Below are 13,310 nucleotides of genomic sequence, written 5' to 3'. Positions count from 1 at the left end.
CCCTCCTCGCACCATCTTTCATGAAGACAAAGTTGTCCTTTGAGTCAAACCCTCTTTTCTACCAAAAATAGTTTCAGACTTTCATCTGTCACAGAAAATAATTCTACCTGTGTTCTACCCTCCTCCTTACACAAGTAAGGAAGAGGAAAGATTGCATAGGCTAGATCCCAGAAGGACTCTTAGCTTTTACATCTCAAGATTGTCAAAAATACGTCAGTGTGAACAACTATTTGTGGGATACACTGGTCGTAAATTAGGACTAGCTGTAACCAAACAAACATTATCAAGATGGATAATCTTAGCCATAACAGAGTGTTATAGGCTAGCTGGAAAAGATCCCCCTAAGGTTTAAGCGCTCATTCAACTAGGGGCATTGCAACTTCAACAGCACTTAAGAGGGGTGTCCCTGTACAAGACATTTGTGCAGCAGCCACATGGTCATCCATGCATACTTTCATCAAACATTATGCTTTGGACTCAACTACCTCTCAGGGAGGTCTATTTGCCAAATCTGTACTACATTCGGTACATGACTAAAAAGACACCTGTACTCCCGCCTCCAATAGAAAACTGCTTTGGGAGTCTATCTAAGATGAGGAATACGTGGGAGGACACAATCCATTCGAAGAACAAGTTACTTACCAACTGTAACGTTCTTTCGATTGGATGTTCCTCCCACGTATTCCTCATCGACCCTCCTATCCTACCCCACAGTACAGTTTACATGGTTTACACTCTAAATTCTTTCAGGGCTTTGGTCAATAAGAGGCATGCCTTTGTTTATAATACATGGGCTCTGATACACGTAAAAACAGAACTGAAGTCAACTCGCGCGCTCGAGGCAATTATACTACGGATGACATCGTCACTCGACGGAGGCCGCTGAGGGACATCAAAATCGCCGCCTCGAGTGGAGCGTCCTCTGCTGGAGAGAGGAAACATTTTCCACGGTGAAACCTAAAGGTAAGGATATATATCTAAGATGAGGAATACGTGGGAGGAACATCCAATCGAAAGAACGTTACAGTTGGTAAGTAACTTGTTCTTCTCATTAGTAACTTGGCTAATTCTTTGCGTAAAATCAAGTTCAGTTAGAGAGTCTGCCAGTGATTTAGCAGCAAGATCGTTGGGGTCTGAGAACCCTAAGTTAAAATCGCCTAATATTATGATTTGAGAGGAGCGTTTAGTGTTGTCAGAAAGTATAGTGACAATATCCAGCGACGGGAAGATTCACAGGTTGAGAATTTGCACTACTTTTCGAGCTTGTTGCCATTCAATTCCTACCTCTAGGACATAGTGATAGTGACAGAGAATATTATAACCTTTTCTTCCCGAACCAGTTTCCCAGCAACTATGTGACTTTTATCTCCAGTAGCCCTGACGATCCTTGGGTGCCCCAGCATGCTTGTGTTCTTTTGAATAATACTAGCCGTCTACCATGGTTTTGCTACCACAAGACAAGGAACTGTTTGCAGGAGAATACCACATGAGGTGCAAAAGCTGTGGGAGAAGCATTCTGTTGTGCCCACAAATGTACACTTGGAGCCTAAGTGCAGGCAGCACACAAAGAAAAAGGTCTGTCTTGCAATGGATCCCCCTACCAAGGTTGTGATGATAGTTGCCGCCCTGCCAGAGGTCCTCTTCCGCCCTCTTGGGCAAAGAAAATGTGCAAGATTAGACTGACTAGGCATAAAGATGGTGCATATTGTATCCGTAAGCCTTTGTTGAACGCTTTACAAACCAAGACCAAGCTATTTGAAGAGCTTTGCTGTTGCATATGATATTGTTGATACACATCTGCTGAAAGAATACCCGGTTAAACATCGGTATTTACAATTATCGGTTAAGTTTAAAATGCATTTTTGTGAAATGCTCTTCTCGCTATTAAGTAGGAGTAGCAGGCTGCTAACTGCCAGCAGAAAATGTGCGCTGGGTGGTAATGTCCTCATTTGACATTGTTAAAACAGAATGTTCACAGAATCAAAGCAAAACTATGCCTTGGTTGCCATAAACCAGACACAAGGTATTTGTGCAAACCATCACACACAAGGTATTTGTGCAAACCGCTGTATTTTTTTAATGTACAAGAACATTTATTTCATTTGTATTAACCATGCTTTTCACCACACAGATTTGTCATTTTCACATTGTCAGTGTTGAGCTCTATTCAAACTATTTAAAAAACAATTCAGTTGGGCTTGGAAGGTTTTGTTTGATGGTGGTGATACTGACAAATGTTAAAAATGATTTGTGAGTTTACAGACATGACTGTAACAGCTGTATTTTGTAATGTATGTTCATGCTTGCATACAATTACATGGGTATCCTTGCTACCCATGGCTGTTCAGATGGAGTTTTAATGCTATGCGTAGATTCTAGTTAGTATTCCAGTTCATGTACTTATTTGTACTTATGTACTTATGTACTGTTTGTCTTCAAACATGTTTATACACCTTTAAATTGTTGCCATCTACAAAGCACCTACAGTACTATTGTTGGGGGAGAGGTGGTATATCCCGCCCCCCTGCACATTCCCATACCAGGTAAATGTTGTGTGAGCTAAAGGGGGGAACAATTTCTGCCCCTCTTGTAAGAATTTGCATCTCCCATCTTCTGTATAAATGTACAAACAGCATGATAAGGCATGTAGTATGAACTCCATTTTGTGTCTTTCCAAATGCCATCTTTTTTTAGGCCCTCTGTCGAAATGTCCACTCTCCCTCTCCCAGTGCCGCGCACAGCCAGCCCCCGCCACCGCCACCCTGTGTCTGCGCGGCACGACTCCTGTTCTCTTGTAAAAAGAAACAATTCTTTGTTGCAATAGACCAGTATCAAACCCTGACAAAATACGCTCATCCTAGAATGTGAGACCAAGGCCTGCTCCAGCCTCAGCGCCCCATCCATCTCTGCTGACCGACTCATGCCCCCTCCACCCCCACAGACCCCTTACCCCCTTTTCCCTTTTAATGTATCTGGTTGAAAGACGCTTCCCCCAGACCACCTCCTAAAACAAACCTCTATCTCTAATGTGTTTGAAATCGTGAGGCTCCAGTGACCACAAATCAGAGATTGACCCTTCTGATAAGGCACCTGAAGGAACAAATCCTAACCCATGCCCCCATGAAAACCTGGGTTAAAATGTACCTATTTCATACCAATGGCCCCTTTTTGATGTAATGTTTTAGGACAGTCGTTATTTCTTGCATACCTAGTTTGTTGTTAACCTTAGTCAGACAGCACTACATCATCTCTGCAAACTTCGCCTTACCTTCACTCTGCAAGGAGGAGCCCAGCTGACCACGTGTATGATGACTGATGGAGAGACAACCACCAATAAACCCCAGGACTCCCCTATGGAGCTGGGAGTAGTAGATGTACCTAGCCAATCATGTTTGGTAGACGATCTCTTATGTATGATGTGATCTATGATGCTCGGTGCCCTTTTAACGTGCTACCCATGTATCTGTCAGCAGTGCGCTCTCAGGCAGCAGAGTTCTTTGCTTGCATTTATTTACTTATATACATTTTGGTTTCCTTGAAATTACTCTCCTGGTCTCATTCCCTAGTGGGGTGTGTACTTTATTCTGTCTATTAGGACACGTGCATGATAAGGTGCCAGCCTTCATTTGGTGACCCCTAATGCGTGCTAGTCCATGAGATACTTCCGTACCTGCGACGAGATCCGGGGCTACCCGTGGAGGGCCATTGCTACCTACGGTTGGCAGACGTTCTACAAAAGCATACGCCCCTGAGCTGGTCCTGTGGGTCCCTGCTTTGCAAATACCAAACTGCTCGCCAGAGCTGGGCAGGGCCCGCCACGGGGAGGCCCCCTCGGTATACACCGTGAACGGAGGCTCTTGGAAGAACACCGGCACGTGAATACTAATTGCAAGGGAAGAAAAAATAAGGGCATATGGTTGGGAGGTTGAATTATAAGGGTTGAGTAACACGTATGGTTGGAGTGTGAGTGAGTGAGATGAGTATCTGAGAATTTATATTTTCTTTACATGGCCATGTCTTTTGTTATGTATGGAGAAATAAGTTAAAGAAGAGGAGATACGGGAACCTAGCTCTGAAAAGAGATAGAAGCCGGCGCCGGTTTACACTGTCCCGACCAGTGTAGATATTATAAGAGAACAAAGTAGGAGCCTCATATAAGGAGTAGGCTCGATAGTAAACCATAGTGGTTGTTTTAGGTCTTATTTTTTTTTTTAGTGTTTGATATTGTGGAGGACAGCCCACGAGGGGCACAGGTGGTGTGCATAGAGAACGTGTGAAAGGGGGGTCAAGTGGGTTTGGGCAAGGGTAAAAAAGGGTGAACATTGTGTTGAAGTGTCTCGTATTGTTTAAATATTTGTTGATGGTGGTTTAGTTAAAACATCTTATGGTTTATTGTGTTTATGTGCAACCCAGATAATCAGTACTATAGGGGGTGAAGTGACAAAATACATACTCCTATATTAACCCCTGAGTAGAAAAGGTTGACGGGAGGAAGAGAAAAGAAGAAAAGTATTTCGACCAAACATGCGGATAGACACCCCATTGTCCCACATTTGTAAAAACCTCCCCTTTTATCAAGAGAAGATTAAAAGTATCATAACGAGTGGTTGGCAGAGTTTAAGGGGGAGGGAACAACTTTTGTCTGGCCAGAAAGGGTTTCATTGGATAAGGGGGTACTAGATCATGTTGCTACCCATTTAATGACCAAATATAAAAGGAAGAAACTCCAAAATAGAAGAGAGGTTTTAGACCTCTGGAAGATGTTCGAGGAAACACCTGTCGTACAAGGTAAAGGCAAAGACGGGAGTGCGACTCGGGGGGGGGGGGGGACGGTAAGGGAGAAGGAGAAGGAGCGTAAGAAATTATACCCACTACTTACACGACCCACAGAGGGGTATGCAGACCCAGTATATGTGCCAGGGGCAGCCAGGGGGCGTGCTGCCAGGGGGTAGCACGACCACGACTCCAGTCGTGACCCAACCCCCTCCTTATGCCCAACTAACAATACCTTCCACCCTCACAGGCCCGACAAACAGAGATCTAGAGAGGGTACTAACATCTACTCAAGCTGAATTGGCTTGATTGTGAGCATTATGTGAAACACCTTTAGCTGGGCCAGGGGAAGCGCAGCCACCGGAACCACCACTTGGAGAAAGCCTGCCCCTGTTAACAGAAGATAAATGGAAATCCAGGGATTTCCTCTTTAGGATAGATAATACACCAATCAAAACGGTGCAAGTAGAAAGAGAGGGGGAGGCAGACAGTGTGAGTTGCGATTTGGATGAGGACGAAGGAGGGGCCGTGGGAGGGATGCCACTACAGCAAGTACACTGGGCTACCCCACGGGTAGCAGAAGAGGCAGCATGGGATGGGGAGGCTAAGTAATAGGCTTGGGAGGATGGCATTGTCTAAAAAGAAAGAGATGAGAAAAAGTAAGGTCAAAATTACAGATGCCACTCATTCACAAGGGAGCGGGAAGGCCCCATTATGTGCCCTGGGCGCTAATGGACAAAAACAATCTTCTCATTGCTCTCCCACCTCTTTCTGGGGACGCAGGGAATTGGATTTATGCATTTAAAAGGAATACAGCGGGGGTCCTGCTAGCGATGTTAAGAGCCTTTTAGCAACAGCAGTGAGTGGTCAGGCAGACTCAGTGTGGGTGAAGGCAGGGTTCCCGGGAGTGTCCCTGGGGAATGATATACATGATGGCGCGTCCTTCAATAATATACGAGCACAAGTGTGGGATGCTCTGCGGAGAACCTTCCTGATACCCCCGTTTACACTCAGTAATGCACTATGGGTGACGAGGAAGATGCTGTGCAGTACATTTTTCGGGTGCAGGTGATGTGGCGGACAGAGATGGGCACGGCTTGGGAGCAATCCACCTCCCTATTTTACTTCATTATAAAAAGAGGCCTCTCGAAGGAGGCACAGAAGGCACTTGATAAAATAGCTGGGATAGAAGCCAAGGGTTGGCCAGAAATACAAAGCATTATAGTACACCATTGCAGGAGGATCAAAGAAAGGGAAAAAGAAACGGCCCCGCAGAGATTGGCAGAGGAGGCAAAGCTGGTATAAGGCAAGTTAGTGAGGCCACGGCAGTTACTGCAACGCCGCCCACAGAGTAGCCGAGACAAGAATTGGAGGTGTCTGTAGCAATACAAGCTAGGATGGCTGCATGGACAGACAATGGACAGGAGCAGTGGGGCAGAGAGGAGCGGTACACGGGACCGCAGTGGCAGGGAAGGCCGAGCAGAGGAAGAGGTGGCTACAGTGGACAGCGGGAGGAGGAGGGGGATATGGTGGACAAGGACCACAGGCAGACGCTCCGGGACAGTGCTGGTCATGCAGGAGGTGGGGACATTTTGCAGGGGAATGTCAGAGTAGGCCTATGGGGAGTTATCCGAGTAATACGAGTATGGAAATGAACAACAGTATAGACACCCACACCCGGGAAGCCCGTATGGTCTGCGCATGGGGAATAATGAACATGACGGGCAGCAGGAAAGCAGGCCCCCATCATGGTATAGCACGTTCAGACATTCCCTCCACTGTATGCAAAGCCGCACAATGCAGCAAAACCAAGTAACACACACGTATGTAAATCGATTCACCACTTGTGCTAATGGCGCACCATCTCCATTTCAGGGAACGTGTGCTCTCAGTGATGATCTCTTCACATGCCCCCGGGACAGACACCCACCCAAACTAGGGCAGTCCACAGAGAGCACTTGCGTGTCCTGTACTATCAACTACCCTACGACCAGATGAGGAACCGATGGTGGGGGCAGAGATAGGGAATAAACAGTCAATCTTTATGGTTGACTTGGGGGCGGAAAAATTATGTTTACGTGAAGGCAATTTTCCGCTATCTGGCAAAATTCTCGAGACGCAAGGTTTCTCTGGGGCAGTAGTCACGGTTCCGTATACAGACGATTTGGATGTCAGAAAAGAGGGTAAGACCGTGCAGGCACCCCTATTGTATCATGACGATTCTCCCATAAACTTAGTAGGACGAGATCTGTTAAGTAAGTTGAATGACTATTGAATTTACTGAGAGAGGTATAGTGTGTTCTACCCTGGGAATGTGTACACTTCGAGCAATGTTATTGATACAGACGCTAGCAAATGAGACAACAGTGCGGGGAATACCTACAGATGCTGATAGGTTTTTATGCGATACAAGTGATGGCCCGGACAGTACCCGAGATAACACGAAAGGAATGGAAGGTACCTTCTGATTTTGTTTTTCGTCCCGTGGCCTCACCTGAGATAATGTCAGGCACAGTGATTTTACTCAATTTACAGGGAGTGCAAGTGTCAGCAAAATGAATTGTGGCAATTGGCATAGACACACATGGGTGGGAGTGTAGGACAGTATGGTGTATTGATCCAAGTATTCTATTGAGGGAATTAACAGATGAGGATCTGTTCACTGACAAAGGCACTGACTGGGAGATTATATTGGAAATATGTATGCCATGTGATATTATGATTCAGAAAAGGAGTGGTAAACCATCTCATGGTGGCTGTCAGTGCACCGCCATCTTTTTGTGACGCAGACTTGCAACATGTGCCGCCATACTTGTGGACCACAAACCCACATGACATAGGATTATTGAGAGAAGTGACCCCAGTGAAAATCAAAATAAAACCAGGTGCCGTCCTCCCGAGAGTAAAACATAACCCCTTGTCCAGGGAAGCGGGGGAAGGAATACAAACTACAATCCACACATTGCTATTGCAGGTTATCATTGTCCCCTTTAACTCCCCTTGTAATACTGTGATTTATGGGAGGGGTGTGGCGTATGATCCAGGATCACCGCCCCCTTAATGACATTGTCCAAAAAGAGTCCCCCCCCCCCCTGTCCCCAATCCTGCATCAATTTTGTGCAGCATTCCAAAAGAGGCAACCCACTTTACAGTAGTGGATTTGAAAAATGCCTTCTTCTCAGTACCCCTTGATCCAGAGTCACAATACCTCACTGCCTTTACCATAAGGGGGGAGGAGATATGAACACCGCAGATTGCCCCAAAGGTACTGTGAAAGCCCAAGCATATTCAACTGAATACTCCATGAGGACCTTGGCAACCCTGCAATACAGAGTACCATAGTACAGTATGTGGATGATCTCGTAGTGTGTAGTGAAGGAGAAGAAAGATGTAGAAAAGATTCTATCACCTTGCTGACACTATTGGCCCACAAGGGGTACAAAGTAGATTAAAGTAAATTGCAGTATTGTCTAGCAGAAGTACTCTACTTCGGTCAGCTCATCTCAAAAGATGGTAAAAGGATAATACCAGATAGAGCAGCAGTGGGTGCCGTGGGTACGCTGCATACTGTAAAATACATGCAAAAATTCCTCTGAATTTGTAATTTTTGCCGCAATTGGATTTTGGACTATGTGGCGTACACAAGGCCGCTGCTCAACAGCCTGAAAGAAGCACACAAGGAAAAGTTTCCAATAAAATGGACACCTGAAATGCACACAGCCTTCACCACATTGAAAGAACTGATAAGTACCGCCCCTGTCCTGGACACTCCTGACTATGATCGCAAATTTTACTTATTTTTGCATTCCAATGGGACACTCATAGCAGCAGTGCTGGCACAAAAATATTGCTAGGACACAAACCCTTAGCATACTACAGCAGCACATTTGATTCAGTAATGCAGGGACATTTTGTGTGCGAACAATCTCTCGCAGCAGCCGCGTTTGCATTAGAGAAAAGTGCAACAATTGTTATGGGCTGCTCTGTCACATTGTATGTTGAGCACTCACTGATTGCCATTCTGGAGCGATCAAAATCTACACTGACCACCCAGAGAGCATCAGCGTATGAGATAATTATTTCAAGCTCAAAGGTCCATGTGGTCCGTTGTAAAACAGTAAACCCAGCAACATTCATCACAGAGCCATGCACAGTGCAAGATATACAAGAACATGATGGTGTCACATATGAAGGGGAAGGAGATCACATCCCTAAAGCGAGAGAGAATGCACTAGAGGAGGGATAAGTATATTTTGTGGATGGGTCATCATCAATTTGCCCACATACAGGTGAAAAATATGTGGAGGCTGCCGTGGTATGATTGGAAGAATAATATGAAATACTGGTACAAAAACGTTTACCAATCCACTACTCCGCTCAAGCAGCAGGACTAATTGCCCTAATAGAGGCACTACACACAGCGAAAGGATGCGCGGTAACAATATACTCCGACTCTGCATTTGTAACCACTATGGTACATGCTGGTCCATCATGTTGGAGGAGAAGGGGGGGCAGGAGAGCAGGTGGGTCCCCAGTTCAACATGTAGCATTACTCAATGAACTGATTACAGTGCTATCAGAGCCATCACTAGTAGCGTTGTTAAAGTGCCAAGCACACACAAATAACAATGACGAAATATCACTTGGGAATGCAGCGGTGGATGCTGCTGCCAAACAAGCAGCGTATTTCCAAATGCCACAGATGATCGAGTGTGTACTAAAAGAGAAAGCACAAGAAATAACAGAGGAAGGGTATAATGCCTTGCCGATTGCACAATCATAGAAATGCAGAAAAGAGCACTGCCACAAGAGCAAGGATTATGGATAAAAAGAGGGTGCACCCACTCTCCCACTGATCTCCTATGGAGGAAGGATAACAAAGGGAATGTTGTAATGCCTATAGAATTGTTACTAATAGCGTTCCAAGAATTGCATTTCCCGGCCCACACATCTAAACAGCACATTGCTGCAGATGTCCAGGAAGATTGGTTTGTACCAAACCTCCAGGAATATCTTACTAAAATGTCCATTGATTGTACAACATGCCAAACTTTCATTCTGGGATGACACTATGAACAATACGCGGCACTGTGCCGCGTCCAGTTGGGCCATTCTGTGAACTGCACATTGATTATGCAGACATAGGAGAAAGATGTAATGGAGCGAGGTACTTGATTGTGGTGGTCTGCCCCTTTGCACGTTGAGTGGAAGCAGGACCATGAGCCCACGAGATGCGAAGTGCACAGCTACATTCCTGGTGATAGAGGTGTTCCCACGTTGGGGGATATGTGATAAGATCCGACAACGGAACACATTTTGTAAACTATCTTTTTAAAGAAGTGACAGCATTATTATGAATAAAACACAAAATGTGCTCAATTTATCACCTGCAGGCTAACTGAGTGGTAGAAAACATCAACCGCCTCCTTAAGTAGATTGTCAAAAATATGCCACACATTGAAAAAGAATAGGGTATATTGCTTGACTTTGAGCCTCTTCCAGCTGCGCACACAGCCCAGTAAGGGCCACCACCTGCCCCCCCCCCCCCATGAAATTGTGACAGGTGGGAGAATGCAAACTCCACTGTCACCAGTGAGAAGAATGTCAGATGCACATCGAACAGCAACATTTCTAGGAGAGGAATTCAAAGAATACCTCACTCACTAACAAGAGAATTGTGATGCATTGCCAAACAAATAGCACTGCCCTTCACAAGAGAAAACGAAACAGATACAACCACTGCAGCCCCTGATAGCCCCACAAAAGTACTCTTACCCGGTTTATGTTCTAGTTTATGTTCGCAGCTTTGTGAGGCGGTGGGACTCACCCAGGTTCCATGGACCCTACGAAGTGATCTACTGTACCCCATTAGCACTTAAATTAAAAGTATTGGGTGCACCTGTCCGACATCAGGAAAGCACATGACAGCGTAGCAGCAGAAACACTACCGGAAAATGAAAGAGATGTGGCAGTGTAGTAAAATAGCAAAACTATGAATTTACCAGACAACAGTGAAAGCAATAATGTTTAAAATATGTATACAAAAGAAGAATAACAGGTGTAAATAAAAACCGACAATATAATGTGAAATTGGTCTTTTCTTTTGATGTGCCTCTTTCCATGTATCTTTTTATTTTTTTTGTCGGTTCATTAATCCCTGACCCTGTTTGTGTTTTGGTATTCCGTCTCTGCAGGTGCTACAGTGGTGGAAATGATGCAGCTAACAAATGAGTTACCTCACATAGATAGTAATAGGAGTAGAATAAGTGCAACTAGGTCTTACAGTTATGACTTTGGTCTCTATTTTGTAGCAATTGTTTTCAGTATTGTGATGCTATGATTAATTATATTTTGGGGGGTGTCTTTTATTATGGGAGATAAAAGCCTGGGGGGGGGACTAATCCAAGAAGGACACCTGTTACGGGATGGAATCAAATTAATGTGGGATAACATGCTTCCCATGCTGCTAAAAACACAACCGATATAACCTCAGGAATAGAAAGCAGTGGGTTTAATTAACTTTATGAAAATGATGTCCTAGAACAAGCAGTTACGTTATCACAGCCTACCTCACAACCGAACAGTGTAACCACCTCATGGCTCGCCCAAATGTATAATATGTTCCCCACTGCTACTCCACATGAACTGTCAAAACCCCCTACTGGCAGCAAACTACTGACCCTAGTTGAATTGTAAAATCAAAATGTGTAAACAATCCTTAGGTTGGAAAAGTACCAGAAAGCAAACCAGTAGAAACAAAAGGCAAACGAAGCAATTTAAATATGATGCATACAATGGGTTTGGGCTGGATAAAATGGAAGACAATCGCCATCCAGGACAATCAAATAAATGGTACTGAGTGCCACTGGGCGACAAACAACAAATGGGAGCTGTTATGTTTGCTCCGTGATACCTCATGCGTCCGGGACGCCTAAGGTTTTAGTACCTCAAACTCTCATTGTGGAAGCACAATGTCTCAAAAGGCACTTATCAGGCACACACAATATGCATGAAACTCCTTCCACCTGACTTCAGAATATGCAAGAAGGGAACCCTACCTGCAAAATGTTTCAAAGAAACCGTTCTGGCAATAGAAGGTATAAGATTAGCAGAAAACAAATGGCAGCAGTAAACAAACAACAAGGCAGAAGGGTTGCGCTGCCTGTCAGACAATAGACTGCAGTGGATGAATGACACGTGTGCAGAAATATGGACTGAACATGTCTCTAAACTAACGTGGGTTACCGCCCTGGAAAAGCCAATACAGATCCACCATGAGCAGAAATATGAACTTTGCTTTCATGCAGAAGGAGAGGTCCCCATGGGCTCTAACACAATTTGCAACAGAACTCTTATCATTGCTGATCTGAAAAAAGGAACGGGGGCTCTTATGGACCAATACTGGGTATGCGGCAAACGAGCATACCTGCATCTCCCTCTTTCATGGAATGGTGACTGTTCTGGCAACGCTACACTCCGTACTGCTGGTGGTCCCGGACAATCATATAGCGGCGGACACGGTACAACACAAACTATCGCATGTACCTCAACAGGGAGAAGAAATATCACCTCTTGTGAACGTGCTGACAGAAAATAAACTACAAGAACAAGTGTCACGAAAAAAGCGAGCATCCAATTACATTTCTAAAGACTCTTCTGAGATTCTGGCGCAGATCCCTGCTGAATACAAGCTATTCAACTCAGCAGAGACATTCTTTGCATCCCTATTACTCAGTATCCAGCCACAAGCCAATGCTAAATGTCTCCAAATAGTCGGATGTGAGCTCATACAACTGGCAAATGACACTGTTTAGAGGTTCAATATCATCAAGGTGGAGCTAAGAGCACTAAGACTAATGGCAATGCAGAATAGGTACGTGCTCGATCTACTTGCGGCAATCGGGAGCGCATGTTGCACATTTGTACCTTGGTCTGATGCTGAAAACGCAACACTTTCACATGTCATAAAAGCAGTGCACGAGCCTAGTGTAAGGATGAATAAGGAAGGTGGTGTGCATCCAAAAGACTGGTTTACCTCCGCATTCAAGTGGGTTCCATCTTGGCTTGGGACTGTGATGAAGATGCTAATTCCCATCATCGTTTTCTTCTCGTTGATCTTTTGTGTGTGCCAGCTTGGGATCCGGTGTTGTGCCAAAACAATTCCTAATAGTGCAATGATGATGTTGACAATTGGCAGCCAGAAAGGGACTATCAGAGGTCCTCGTTAACACTCAGGATGCAAAAGTACAAACTGGGGAGAGCGATGAGCCCAAATTCCGCATGGTGGCTATATATAATACTGGGAATGTAATTGACAACCTGTACCACACAACCACAAAAGAGCCACAAAATTTGGAAAATCACAGGGAAGTATGGGTGGATTTAGTTGGGGATGGGGATTGTATATATGTCCTGTACTCCTAAAGAGCATGCCCGTTGTGGGGAAAGTCAAAGAAATGTCTGCAGAGCGTGGATACCAATTAAGGGTACCCCAGCGTGGGAGGAAGCAGTAAGGGTGGCAGAGGAACCTAGAAGGG

At 44.9% G+C, this 13,310-nt stretch overlaps 1 protein-coding gene across 2 annotated transcripts in view; it reads left to right on the top strand.

The window, feature by feature from the left end:
- The window catches only part of KATNA1 (katanin catalytic subunit A1), a 438,379-nt gene that overhangs the window by 229,683 nt on the left and 195,386 nt on the right, over positions 1 to 13,310 (top strand). The gene's annotated exons all lie outside the window — the stretch shown is intronic.

The sequence above is a fragment of the Ambystoma mexicanum genome, chromosome 4q, assembly GCF_040938575.1.
Source record: "Ambystoma mexicanum isolate Mex_15411 chromosome 4q, UKY_AmexF1_1, whole genome shotgun sequence".
NCBI lineage: Eukaryota > Metazoa > Chordata > Amphibia > Caudata > Ambystomatidae > Ambystoma > Ambystoma mexicanum.
This window is presented reverse-complemented; position numbering and strand designations above follow the sequence as displayed.